The following is a 14,868-nucleotide window of genomic DNA, read 5'->3' as shown; positions in this document are numbered from 1 at the left end:
AAATCCAGTAGTCCACACTGAGCATTATTAATAATAGCTGCCAAAAATATTTAATAGATGCCAAAGTAGTTTGTGATGGAATGTTAATGTTCATCAGAAAGGATACAACCTGCTTAAAATATTCCATTTTATTTGAAATGACAATGAACTCTGAATCATGCCAGAAATAATTTTTATAATTCATTGAGCCTCAAATTTCACTGAAGGAAACAATTGTCTAAACTGCTTTATTCAATTTTCTTTTCAATATTTCATATTGAATTGAAATTCTAAAAATACAGAGTACAGAAAGATATATCATTAAAAATCAAAAAACAATACTTTTTCATCCAAGGTACCCTGCATTCTCAATCAAACAAATTATAATATAGTAATATTTAATTATAAAATGATCTAAACCTACTACCAAAAAGGAAGTTGTTTGGCAAAGAGAGGAAAAAAATCCTTATTAGAGTAATAAATTATCACCTCTGCATTAATACCAAATCAAAGATTTTGAAAATATTTCAAAAAGAGTCCCCACAGTATTTGAAAATTTAAATTCTAATCGGAATTTGAGCATCGAATCTCTAAATTTGAAGGTGACATCACACAGCCATTGAGCATGAGTAGACTCTGATTTTCCACCTTCCAAAAAATATCTGAAGTGCCTCACTGCTAGATACAGTGCCAATAGCTCCCGGTCAAAGGCGCTGTATTTGAGTTTGGGTGGCTGGAGGTGCCTGCTAAAGAGGCCAGGGGATGCCATTGCCCTTTGACGGATTGCTCCAGTATGCCTCCCGCTGGGCTGGAACCAGTTGATGCCTCTGGCCTAGGGTGCAACAGAAGGGTGGTGTTGGCCAGTGCATCCTTGGCTTTCTGGAAGGCCTTTGAGGCCTCATTGTCCCAGGTAACATCTTTACCCTTCTCCATCATGAGTGCACAAAGAGGGCGCTGCCAGTATGAATTGGTGATTAAAATCATTCCGGCAAATTCTTGCAGCCCCTTCACTGAGCAGGGCTTGGCAAATTGCTGAGCAGCTTCTATCTTTTCGGGCATGGGTGTTGCTCCATGCCCTAGAACGTCTATTGCTTTTAGCCCAAACTGACACTTAGCAGGGTTTATAGTTAGTCTGAATTTCTGCAGTCAGGCATACTGTCACCTTAGATGGGCCGCGTGCTCTGAGTTATTGCGGCTGGCGATGAGCATATCGTCCAAATAGCTGAACACGTGTGAAATCCCAGCCCACAGCATCCATCAGCCTGTGGAAGGTCTGGGCTGTATTTTTAAGTCCAAAGGACATTCTCAGGAACTTGAAAAGCCCAAAAGGGGTATTGATGATGGTTTTGGGGATGTCGTCGTGATGGACTGGGATAGGGTAATAGTCCCTGATGAGATCGACTTTTGAAAATACCCATGTCCCTTGTAAGTTAGCGGTAAAGTCTTGGATAAGGGGCACTGGTTATCTGTCTGGTGTGGTGATCACATTGAGATGGTGATTGTCACCACATGGGCTCTATCCTTCTGCTGCCTTTGGTACCATGTGCAGGGGGGAGGCCCAGGGACTGTTGGAATACTGCACTATCCCCAACTCTTCTATTTAAAAAAAAAACCTCCTTGGTGAGGGTGAGCTTCTCGGGGGGAAGGTGGCATTCCCTGCCGTGGAGTGGGAGTCCTCACTGAGAATGTGGTGCCTTACCCTGTGCTTTTATTCGGCAGAGGAAAACTAGCACCACAATTGAAGGGAACTCCACTAGGATGCGCGTCAATGCATTGTTGGTTAAAGTAATGGAGCTGAGTTGGGGGGCAGGTAACTTGGCTTCCCCCGGGGGCATTGTTTGAAAAATTCTGGCGTGCACCAACTGCCGCCCTTTAAAGTCCACCAGCAGGCAGTGGGTTCGCTGGAAGCCTGCTCCCAGGAACGGTTGTGCGACTGCCGCAATCATGAATTTCCACATAAACCAGTTGCCGCCGAAGCAGAGGGGGACAGTGCGGGTGCTGTATGGTAGTGCTGTTCAGTGCCAGGCCATTCTGGGGGTCGAAGGCCAAAGTGAGAAGGACACTTATTTCAGCACTGGCGTCAACAAGGAAATGCCTTCTGGAGAGAGAGTCCCACACATGGAGAAGGTTGTCACATTGGCCAACCGCTGCAGCCATTAATGACTGTTGGCCATGGTGTTTCACTGAAACAAGCAGGGTGGGTGGTATCGACGGGCCCTTGCACCCTATTGTTGGTGACAGTAACAGTACTGGTGGGTAGGGGAGTCCACTTGCCTCTCCACTTGCTGTGCCCTTGTTGCCGGTTGTGTGTGGGGCTGAGCAATCTGCTCCCCTGAGGCACCGCTTTCCTTCTTCACTCTCCAGAGCACTTCTGCCCAGGCTGCAACCTTCCTGGGGTCACTGAAGTCTTCATCACTGAGCAAAAGTCAGATATCCTCGGGCAGCTGCTCCAGGAAAATCTGCAGACAAAGCTGTGTCCCTCAGCAAGAGCGAGCATCTCGCTCATGAGAGTGGATGGGGGGGGGGAGTCACGTGATGGAGTAGTGGCCGGTCAGGAAATTCCAGCCCTCTCCGGAAAAGTTAAAAAAGAAAACGTACAAAACACAAAGGTACAAGAGTAAAAATTAAAACAAAGTAAAAATAAAGGTGAGAAGAAAATGGCAGCGAAGAGAGAAAAGTCGAAAACAACGGGAAGAAGAGAAGAAGAAGATGAAGGCCTTACCTGTCTGAGGAGGCCCGCCGCGGAGAGAGAAGCCCGCTCCCTCAGGTCAGTGGAAGTCCCGGGCTTGGGACTACGAGTAAAAGTGCGCAACCGCGCATGAAAAAAAACACACTGATGGGAGGGGGGAACAGCTGCGGAGTCGATCTCCACAGCTGAGAGAGACACCTGCAACACAGCAGCAGGTGCAGAACATGGAAAATAATGACAATAAGAAAGAAGAGGGTAAAAAGAAAACAAGGAACAACAGATGGTCAACCCAGAGGAAGAAGAAGAACAGAAAGAAATGGAAGAAGAAGAGAAAGGCAAGACAATGGATATATCTTTTCTTAAAGAATATATGGAATCAGTGAAAGAATGGCAATTACAAGAATTTAATGAGATAAAAAGAAGAATTAAGAATGCAGAAGAAAAAATGAATAAAATAGAAATGGTCATATCAGAGATAGGAAAAAGAGTGGATAATGTGGAAAAACGAGAAATAATCGTAGAAATGGAAGTAGAGGGCTTAAAAGAGAAATTAGAAGAATCTAATAAAAAAGTTAAAGAGGCACATGAGCTGTTAGCTCAGAAGATAGATATAATGGAAAACTATAATAGAAGAAATAATATATAGATAGTGGGCCTTAAGGAAGATGAAGAAGGCAAGAATATGAGAGAATTTATAAAAGATTGGATCCCCAGGGTCCTAGGAAGACCAGAATTACAGGAAGAAATGGAAATAGAGAGGGCACATAGAACATTAGCCCGGAAACCACAACCGCAGCAAAAACCAAGATCCATTTTAGTAAAATTTTTAAGATGTACAACAAGAGAAAATAAATTGGAGAAAGCAATGAAAAAAATAAGAGAAGACAAAAAGCCACTGGAATACAAAGGTCAAAAAATTTTTTTCTATCCAGACATAAGTTTTGAACTCCTGAAGAAGAGGAAGGAGTTCAATACAGCAAAAACGATCTTATGGAAAAAAGGATATAAATTTATGTTAAAGTACCCAGCGGTACTTAAAATAGTTATTCCAGGGCAACAAAACAGACTATTCTCGAATCCAGAGGAAGCACGAAAATTTGCAGAACAACTACAAAACAAGCAGAGAGATGAAGACATGTAATGAGAGTAAAAATGACCACGAACTATATGTATGTGTGTATGTATGTATGTGTATACATGAGTGTATCCGTATTTAGAGGAAAATAAATAGAGTATAGATAAGAAGTAATAAGGGAATGAAAGGGAATAGAAGGAATAAGGAGGGAATTAAAAGAGTGACCTTTGTTATATATGAACATTGAAATCTTTTCCGGGGGGGCTGGGTGGGGAGGAGTTACGGTCACTGCAAAATCAGTTGACGCTTGTGAGTGAATCCACAAATCCAAAAGGAGAGGGGAGATGTGGTTGCCCGGCAAGGGATAAAGGGCAACTCAGGAGGGGGAGGGGAGAATGGGATTAAAGAAGTTTTAAATGGGAGAATAAGGAAAATGTTTGATGTTTTAGAAATGTTGTCTTATAAAGTGTTCAAAACAAGAAAGCAGAAATGGATAAGAAGGAAAGGTGATGATGGAGAAACGGAAAGGGAAGATAAATAAAGTATGAAATGGCTACGTTGAACTATATGACTTTAAATATTAACGGAATACATAACCAAATCAAAAGGAAGAAACTGCTAAATTTACTGAAAAAAGAAAAAATTGATATAGCATTTGTGCAAGAAACACATTTAACTGAAATGGAGCACAAGAAATTAAAGAGAGATTGGGTAGGATATGTAACAGCAGCATCGTATAATTCAAAAGCAAGAGGAGTAGCTATATTAATCAGTAAAAATATACCAATTAAAATAGAAGAGGAAATAATAGATCCAGCAGGGAGATATGTAATGATAAAATGTAAGATATATTCAGAGTTTTGGAATCTACTCAATGTATATTCACCTAAAGAAGAAGATCAAAAGTTTATGCAAGATATTTTTTTGAAGATAGCAGATATGCAAGGGAACATATTAATAGGAGGGGATTTCAACCTTAATTTGGATTCAAATATGGATAAAACTGGGAAAAAAATTAACAGAAAGAACAAAGTAACCAAATTTATAATTAAATCGATGCAAGAAATGAAACTTTTAGATATATGGAGGAAACAACACCCAAAGGAAAAGGAATATTCATATTATTCGGGTAGACATAAAACATACTCAAGAATAGACCTATTTTTGTTATCAGCTCGTATGCAAGATAGAGTAAGAAAAACAGAATATAAAGCTAGAATATTATCGCACCATTCACCCTTGATATTGACAAAAGAGTTAGAGGACATCCCTCCAAGAATGTATAGATGGAGATTAAACTCCATGCTACTTAAAAGGCAGGATTTTAGAGAATTCATTGAAAGACAAATTAAAATGTACTTTGAAATAAATACGGAATCAGTGAAAGACAAGTTTATACTATGGGATGTAATGAAAGCGTATATTAGAGGGCAAATAATAAGTTATGTAACCAAGATGAAGAAGGACTATAATCAGGAAACAGAGCAGTTGGAAAGAGAAATAGTAAATATAGAAAAAGAATTAGCAATGAAGGAAGATACAATTAAAAGAAGAGAATTGGCAGATAAAAAAATAAAATATGAAACACTACAAACATATAAGGTGGAGAAGAACATAATGAAGACAAAACAGAAATATTATGAACTAGGGGAAAAAACGCACAAAATTCTAGCATGGCAGCTTAAGACAGAACAAGCTAAGAAAATGGTATTGGCAACAAGGAAAAAAGACAAACAAATCACATATAATCCAACGGAGATCAATGAAAACTTTAAAGAATTCTATGAACAATTATACCAAACTGAAAACGAAGGGAAAGAAAGCAAAATATATGAAATTTTAACTAAAATGGAACTACCAAAATTACAAATAGAGGAACAAAATAAATTAACAGAACCATTTGAAATAGTAGAAATACAAGAGATAATTAAAAAACTACCAAATAATAAAACACCAGGAGAGGATGGATTCCCAATAGAATTCTAAAAAACATTTAAAGATTTATTAATTCCTCCCCTCCTGGAAGTAATCAACCAGATTGACAAAACACAAAGCTTACCAGATTCATGTAAAACAGCAATAATTACAGTAATACCAAATCAAGGGAAAGATCCACTCGCACCAGCGTCATATAGACCAATATCATTACTTAACACAGATTATAAAATAATAGCTAAACTATTAGCAAACAGATTAGCAGATTATGTACCTAAAATGGTAAATCTAGATCAAACTGGATTTATTAAAAAAAGACGCACAACAGACAATATTTGTAAATTTATTAACTTAATTCATGCAGTAGAAGGGAGTAAAGCGCCAACAGTAGCAGTTGCTTTAGACGCAGAGAAGGCCTTTGACAGAGTAGAATGGAATTATTTATTCAAAGTATTGCAAAAATTCAGTTTACCAGAGAAGTATATTAATTGGATTAAAGCATTATATAAGGGGCCATTGGCGAAAGTGACAGTAAATGGATATATATCAAAGCAATTTAACTTAAGCTGATCAACAAGGCAGGGATGCCCACTATCACCCTTATTGTTCGCATTAGCTATAGAACCACTAGCAGAATTGATAAGAACAGAAAATAATATAAAAGGGATAAAAATAAAAGACAAGGAATATAAAATCACTTTATTTGCAGATGATGTTATAGTATACTTAACAGAACCAGAACTATCAATAAAAGAATTATATAAGAAATTGAAGGAATATGGAGAAGTGTCGGGTTACAAGATTAACGTAAATAAAAGTGAAGCAATGCCAATGAATAATGCGGATTTCTCAACATTTAAGAAGGAATCACCATTCAGATGGCAAATACAAGCAATAAGATACCTAGGTATACAAATAAATAAAAATCTCGGCCATCTATATAAACTCAATTATTATCCACTAATGAAAAAATTACAGGGCGATTTAGAGAATTGGAAAGATTTATCATTAACACTAATAGGAAGGATAAACTGTATTAAAATGAACATTTTCCCAAGGATATTATACCTATTTCAGGCATTCCCAATACACTTGACAAAGAAATTCTTCAAGTAGTTAAAGAAAATAATAAGGAAATTTTTGTGAAAAGGGGGGAAACCGAGGATAGCACTAGATAAATTAACAGAATGGTATAAACAAGGAGGCTTACAACTGCCAAACTTTAAAAATTATTATAGAGCTGCACAATTAAGATACCTATCAGATTTTTACCAAACAAGGGAAAAGCCAGATTGGACTAGATTAGAACTAGATAAAATAGGGGAAAAGATACCTGAACACATATTATATAAATGGGATGAAAAATTGGTACAACGTAGGAGTTCTCCAGTATTACATCATCTGCTCAATATTTGGAAGAAGATTCATGTAGAAAGGAATAAAACAAATTACCAATTACCAAAACTAATAATGACGCAAAATCAGTTACTCCCTTTTACAATAGATAACCTTTCCTTTCGAGAATGGGAGAAAAAAGGATCAAAAGAATAGAAAATTGTTTTTCAGGAAATAGATTATTATCCTTTGAACAAATGAAAGATAAATATAATATAACTCAAGATACAGTGCTGGCATATTACCAATTGAGATCCTACGTGAAGGACAAATTAGGAAGCAGTCTGAGGTTACCAGAGGGAAGTAACTTTGAATATGTGATTACAGATACAATGATAATCAAAAGATTTATAACAAATATGTATATTAAACTGCAAGAAAAGGAGAATGAGGAAACAAATGGTAAAACTAAACAAAAATGGGAACAAGATTTAAATATAAAGATAAAAAAGGAAACATGGGAGAAGTTATGGTCTGGAACGATGAGAAATACAATAAATACGAGGTTACGTATGATACAATATAACTGGATACACATGCTATACATTACACCTCAAAAGTTAAATAAATGGGACCCAACAGTATCTGACAGATGTTTTTGTTGTAAAAAAGAAATGGGAACAACAATTCATGCAATCTGGACATGTGAGAGAGTAGAAAAATTTTGGGAAGATCTAAACCAGATATTAAATAAAATTACAGAAAACAATATACCAAAAAACCCAGAGATCTTCCTCCTAAGTAACATAAAAAGCAAAGAATTTGGACTTGATTTGGATGGTGCACAAAAAAGATTTGTTATGATAGCTCTAGCCGTAGCAAAAAATTGTATTATGTCAACCTGGAAATTGGAAGATAATTTGAAAATACAACAATGGTATATAGAAATGAATAAATGTATTCCATTAGAAAAAATAACATATAATTTAAGAAATAATATTGAAATATTTGAACAAATATGGGAGCCATACATGAAACACAATAGAGAAAACCTACCGGGGACATTTACCACCTAAATTAACGAAAGGAGAAGGAAATGAAAAGAATTGACTCAGTGGAATTTCTTGTTTATTTTTATTGAATGACAACATTGTTTGACTGGTTTAATGTATCTTAGATTTTGTACTTTAAATGGATGGGGGGGAGGTAGGGAGGGTGGGATGGGAGGAGGGAGGGGGGGAGGAAATGACACTGTATATATTTGAAAAGGAAAATGTATGTATCTTGGTCAATGTGGTTTATGGTGTGAAAAATAAGAAATTTAAAAAAAAAAGAGTGGATGGGGTCCTGTTCCCCAATCCATCCATATGCAACAATCAGGTGGAGCACTCACGCCATGAGAGCCCAAAGGTGCAGGTTAATAGCTCCTTGAGGGCACTTATATTACCTTGCTCTGCCGGCTGTCGCAGGAAGTCGACAACCCTTGCTGCCATATCCTGGTCAAGCGTGATCACCATTTAATAGTAATGTGTGTTATTGGTGGCTGATTTGTCGGAGGTGGAACTGAGCCTTGGCCTGTTCGAGCCACACATCTGGCTGTGACGCCAAGAATGTTAATAGCTTCAACAAAGCCGCATGAAGAGCCACCTGCTTCGTCATTTTTGGGACCAACTGGCAGTTGGACCTGCCAGGGTCACCAATGTAGCATGTATGTAAACGTGAACTGTTGAAAGAATTACACACAGCCAAGAAGTTGAAGTCAAAGACTGGTTTATTGCACTGGCAGCTCTGCCTATATTCTCTTCCCACTGTTGACGACAGGAGTTATGTCACAGCAGTGCCGGCCTCTGATAGGTTGTTCATTGTTTCTTGCTGTGCAGGTTTTCACTTGGGAATAAGGTTGTTGGCCCGCGTGGGGTCTGCGCGGTCGCCACGTTCATCGGTCATCTTGTGTACTGGTTCGCATCCTAGTTAGCAGGCCTCTCTTATTCCCAACAACATGTCATAAATGTTAAATATTGAACCATTATAAAAAGGTTGTAAATTAAAAATTACAAGATTAGTATTTATCAGTGCCAAATTATTCAATGGAAAAAGTTCAAATTAAACTTGTAACCAGAAAATTGACTAAAATGAGAAATTAAAGAAAGCATAGAAGGCAATTAAGTCTCAAAATTAGAAATAAAAAGCAATAAATCATCAACATAAAATTAAACTTTGTGGGCTGTTCCCTTTAAAATGCCATTAATATCATTAGACTATTGAAAAGCGATAGCTAAGGATTCTAGAGTCAGGACAAAAAGCAATTGACTTGTCTGGTTCCATGCTGAAGTTTAAATGGTTTAGAATTCTGTAAATTAGTAAGAGCACAGGCAGAAGGGGATAGATATAGTAATTTAATCCATTGAATAAAGTCAGCCCCAAAATTAAAATGTTCTAAGGTCTTAAATAAATAATTCAAGTCTACCTGATCAAAAGTATTCTCTGCATCCAGACTACATCACCTACATTCTGAAACCTCCTTAGGAGAGTATATAATATTTAATGAACAGTATATATATAGAAATGAAAATAATAATTTTTAATAAATCCGGTCTGATCATCAGATATAATAAATGGGGGCGTGGCAAGATGGCGTAGAGTCCAGATGTGTAATCTTGACCTCTCGGGCCGAACTTTTAAGTACCTATTTTTTAACCCTTTGTTTTCAAGTTTAAACTTCTTAAATTTTAGTTTAAAGTATTAAGGAACTATTATGGCCATTAATGGTAAAAAGATTAAACCTCAAGTGCAGAAGTTACATTTTCAAAGTATTGAAGATTTGGGGCCGAAACAACTTGCTACAGCTTCAGGTTTAATTTCTTCAGTGCCTAAACTACAAAGACTGCCTGTGGGAGCTGAAAAATAAATGTCTACTACTCACCAAGTGAAGGACAGCGCTGGAATTACCCGTTCTCTGGAGGAAGGTGCATGTTCCCAAGAAGTGGATCCTGATTCTGGCAGCCTGCCGATTTTAACGGAGGGAGCACGCAGAAAGACGACGCCATTGTCTGAAACGCTTCAGGGAGCATTCCAACCTGAAGATCTTGATTTCATCCATGATTTTTTGAAAAAACTGCGAGCTGCGGGGGGAGACCAGCATCGACCCCCTGAGGAAGTCAGGGTGCTATCGCTGGGAGTCCAGACCCGCAGTAAGACCGTTAAAATGCCTGTTGTTGAATTGCAGCAGGAGCTGCAGTTACCTGGTTCTGCCACTACGTTAGAGAAAGCAGGGCTAAGCTTTTCTGAATTACAATGTAAGCAGTTAAATGCTGTCATTCAACCTATAATGAATGAGCTGGCTCAAAGGATAAGTTCGGAATTGAATACAGTTAAAGCATGTGTAGAAGCATCTTGTGAAGATTTTTTTAAATTTCAGTCTGGTTGTTTGGAATGTCAACAGCAAGTGGCTTTTAATATAGAAAAAGTGTTGAAGGTTGAAAAATCCGTTATAGAATTGTGAAAACGTGAGAAGGAGTTAGAGAGGAAAATAGACTATTTGGAGAATCAAAGTAGAAGGAATAATGTGAAAATTGTTGGTTTGCCAGAAGGTATGGAAGGACAAGATCCTCTTTGTTTCTTTACAGATTGGATCCCACAAGTACTAGGGCAAGAATTTTTTTCTGAAGGCTTGGTATTGGAAAGAACTCATAGAACTTTAAGGAGATCACCTTTACCTGGTCAGCCACCAAGACCTGTAATAATTCGATGTTTCAATTATTTGGATAGAGAAGCAATACTTCGATTGGCGGTGCAAAATCTGAGAAAACGACAAACTCCGTTATTGATTCAGAATAGCAGAGTTTTTTTCTATCCTGATTTGAGTCAAGAGGTTATTCAACGTCAACATTGATTTAATCCAGTTAAGTAAGTTTTGTGGTGTAAAGGTTATAAGTCTACTTTTCGCTATCCAGCAGTGTTGAAGGTGTTTCATCGAGACTAACAATCTCGGTTTTTTTGAGGATGATCATGAAGCAATGATTTTTGCTGATTCATTGCCAGATATAAGAGGACAAAGACGTAGTTAACCATTGTCTCCTAAAGAAAATTCTGGTTGTTCTGGAAATGGAAGAAATGGTAGAAATGGGAAAAACTGAAATGGAAAGAGTCCAACTTCTTTTGAAATGGGATCTCCGAGTTTCGAACCTCCTTGGGTGAATAGCAGAAACTTCTTATTCATATTTTACTTTTTACATTATTATGATATTTTGAGGTTTGTTCAGCTGGGGAGGAAGAGATTTGTTCTAGGTTCTCTTAGTCATCAGCCACTGGTGGGTGATCCACACCCAAATTTTGTTTAGGGATTACTACCTTTTGGTAGTATTTTTTTTTGGGGGTGGGGGTTTGTTAATTTTTTTTTTCTCTTATTTTTTTTAATTTTCATTTTATTTAGCTTTTACTTTGTGATTTTTTTTCTCCTATTGGAGGGCCTTTTATATACGATGATTTGACTTTTTATATAAAGATATTATTGGTCTTTAGTAATATTAGTAGATATGTTAAAGTTGAGGTTTGTTACTTTTAATGTTCGAGGTTTAAACAGTTCGATTGTGTAATGATGAGGGACAGCTATGGTATTGATAAGAATTCTTTGTTTCTTTATTTTTAAATTTGATCTTTGGTAAAATGTGTGTTTGATAGTGATACGATTTTACCTGAAATGACTAAATTTGAGATTTTTCTTATGAAGGTACTAGAGAAGGGTTATATTTCATTTATGTATTAAATATTATAGGATGCTATGGATAAAAAGGGTTGGGAAAAATCCAAATTAAAATATCTTTAGATCTGATAGTATCTTTATTGGACAGTTTGCAACCTCTGAAAGGTTTGGGACTAGATAAATTTCAACTTGCTTTTGTATATTTAGCATTATTTGTAGAGAAAAAATGTATTGTTAGTATGTGGAAATATACAAATATGATTGATATTAATAGATGGCATAATGAGAGGACATACTGTTTAATAATGGAAAAAATTACATGTTTCATGTGATAACTATAGCTTTTTTTATTAGTAAGTGGTTGTTATATTCAGAATATATTATATTTTTACAGAGAACAAAACAAAGGACTCTACATCGCCTTTGTTGACCTCACCAAAGCCTTCGACACCATGAGTAGGAAAGGGCTTTGGCAAATACTAGAGCGCCTGGGATGCGCCCCAAAGTTCCTCAACATGGTAATCCAACTGCACGAAAACCAACAAGGTCGGGTCAGATACAGCAATGAGCTCTCTGAACCCTTCTCCATTAACAATGGCGTGAAGCAAGGCTGCGTTCTCGCACCAACCCTCTTTTCAATCTTCTTCAGCATGATGCTGAAACAAGCCATGAAAGACCTCAACAATGAAGACGCTGTTTACATCCGGTACCGCACGGATGGCAGTCTCTTCAATCTGAGGCGCCTGCAAGCTCACACCAAGACACAAGAACAACTTGTCCGTGAACTACTCTTTGCAGACGATGCTGCTTTAGTTGCCCATTCAGAGCCAGCTCTTCAGCACTTGACGTCCTGTTTTGCGGAAACTGCCAAAATGTTTGGCCTGGAAGTCAGCCTGAAGAAAACTGAGGTCCTCCATCTGCCAGCTCCCCACCATGACTACCAGCCCCTCCACATCTCCATCGGGCACACAAAACTCAAAACGATCAACCAGTTTACCTATCTCAGCTGCACCATTTCATCGGATGCAAGGATCGACAACGATTCGCCAAGGCAAATAGCGCCTTTGGAAAACTACACAAAAGAGTCTGGAAAAACAACCAACTGAAAACCCTCACAAAGATAAGCGTATACAGAGCCGTTGTCATACCCACACTCATGTTCGGCTCCGAATCATGGGTCCTCTACCGGCATCACCTACGGCTCCTAGAACGCTTCCATCAGCGTTGTCTCCGCTCCATCCTCAACATTCATTGGAGCGACTTCATCTCCAACATCGAAGTACTCGAGATGGCAGAGGCCGACAGCATCGAATCCACGCTGCTGAAGATCCAACTGTGCTGGGTAGGTCACGTCTCCAGAATGGAGGACCATCACCTTCCCAAGATCGTGTTATATGGCGAGCTCTCCACTGGCCACCGAGACAGAGGTGCACCAAAGAAGAGGTACAAGGACTGCCTAAAGAAATCTCTTGGTGCCTGTCACATTGACCACTGCCAGTGGGCTGATATCGCCTCAAACCGTGCATCTTGGCGCCTCACAGTTCGGCGGGCAGCAACCTCCTTTGAAGAAGACCGCAGAGCCCACCTCACTGACAAAAGACAAAGGAGGAAAAACCCAACACCCAACCCCAACCAACCAATTTTCCATTGCAACCGCTGCAACCGTGTCTGCCTGTCCCGCATTGGACTTGTCAGCCACAAACGAGCCTGCACCTGACGTGGACATTACCCCTCCATAAATCTTCGTCCGCGAAGCTAAGCTGAAGAAAGAAAGATATTTTGATTTATGTTGATTAGATTTTAATATGTATGTTTAATTTTTTTCTTAATATTTTTTCTTTTTTTTTCTATAAAATATAACGTTCATGTTTTTGGTTTATTGTTGTATACGTTATTTACTATCTGTATTTTGAATTAATAAATAAAGTTTTTAAAAAATCAGGTATAATAAATGGAAAAATATTTTGAAGTTTATGAGCCAAAACTTTGGATAGAATTTTAGTATCAACATTGAGTAGAGAAATTGGCCTGTATGAAGATCATTTGACTGGGATTGTGATTCTTTTTAAGAATTAGTGAGATGGAAGCCTCGTTAAAAAATCTGTGGCAACTTGCCCAGTTCAAAAGAGTCAGAAAAAACAGAATATAGTTGACGTTCTGATGAAAAAGTCTTATAAAATTCTCCAGGAAATCCGTCAGGACATGGCGACTTCCCAGAATGTTATGAACCTACAGCCTCAGCAATTTCTTCATGCAAAATAGGCTTGATCTAATTGGTTTTGATTAGCAGCAGATAGTACAGGAATATTTAATTGATCTAAAAAAAATATTCATTACAATATTATCCTTATGCAGGTCAGAACTATACAGTTCAGAATACAATTCCTGAAAGGTATAATTTATTTATAAATGATCTGTTGTCATAACACCATTAGCTTTACAAATTTATTTGATTTGCTGTTTTGCTACTAAAGCTTTTAATTGATTAGCCAATAGTTTAACTGTTTTATCTCCATGAATATAGAATTGACTTCAAGCTTCTATAAGTTGGCTTTCAATTGGATACATTAGAAGAAGTTCATATTTAGTTTTAATTTCAACCCGCTGTTTATATAAAGCATGGTCTGGAGCCAGAGCATATCTTTGATCTAATTGTTTCAGTTGGTTAGCTACATTAGTTATTGTCATGATAATGAATATGTATGAGATGTACCGGAAGTCACGTGGTATGAGAGGGAGATAAGAGCACAAGCAGGAGAACAAAGGAAACTGGAAAATAAAGACTCTGAGACGTTTACATGATAAAACTTGTGTTTAATGTTTTATTAACTTCACATTTCGGGCCACAAATGTGACATTGGCGACAAGGATGAAATAAGCTTGAAGAAAATTAAAGACTAAACAAGATTACAGAGGATTACAGACAACTTCAAGGTGATAAGAATTTTCTCTTTGACTCAGTACTTTTGGGGCTGGAATATTTCCTCATGGCTGGGGCAGACGGTGACTTTCTAACACACAGTGGAATTGCTCATTTTGACCCGACTGGTGATGCAAGCACTGTAAGTGTGGTGGAAGGCATGGCTGGAAGAATTTGAATCCTACGCCGACAGTCGTGGCCTATTTCTAGATACTGGTACAGTTGAACAAAAA

At 37.8% G+C, this 14,868-nt stretch overlaps 1 long non-coding RNA gene across 1 annotated transcript in view; it reads left to right on the top strand.

Annotated features, from left to right (window-relative positions):
- Window positions 1–13,570, top strand: part of LOC138745929 (uncharacterized) — a 36,780-nt gene extending 23,210 nt beyond the window's left edge. Inside the window, exon 4 of the long non-coding RNA XR_011346600.1 lies at window positions 12,110–13,570. This is a non-coding gene — a long non-coding RNA (uncharacterized lncRNA). The remainder of the gene's footprint in view (window positions 1–12,109) is intronic.
- Window positions 13,571–14,868: the final 1,298 nt, after the last annotated feature.

The sequence above is a fragment of the Narcine bancroftii genome, chromosome 11 (assembly GCF_036971445.1).
Source record: "Narcine bancroftii isolate sNarBan1 chromosome 11, sNarBan1.hap1, whole genome shotgun sequence".
NCBI classification, from domain to species: Eukaryota; Metazoa; Chordata; class Chondrichthyes; order Torpediniformes; family Narcinidae; genus Narcine; species Narcine bancroftii.
This window is presented reverse-complemented; position numbering and strand designations above follow the sequence as displayed.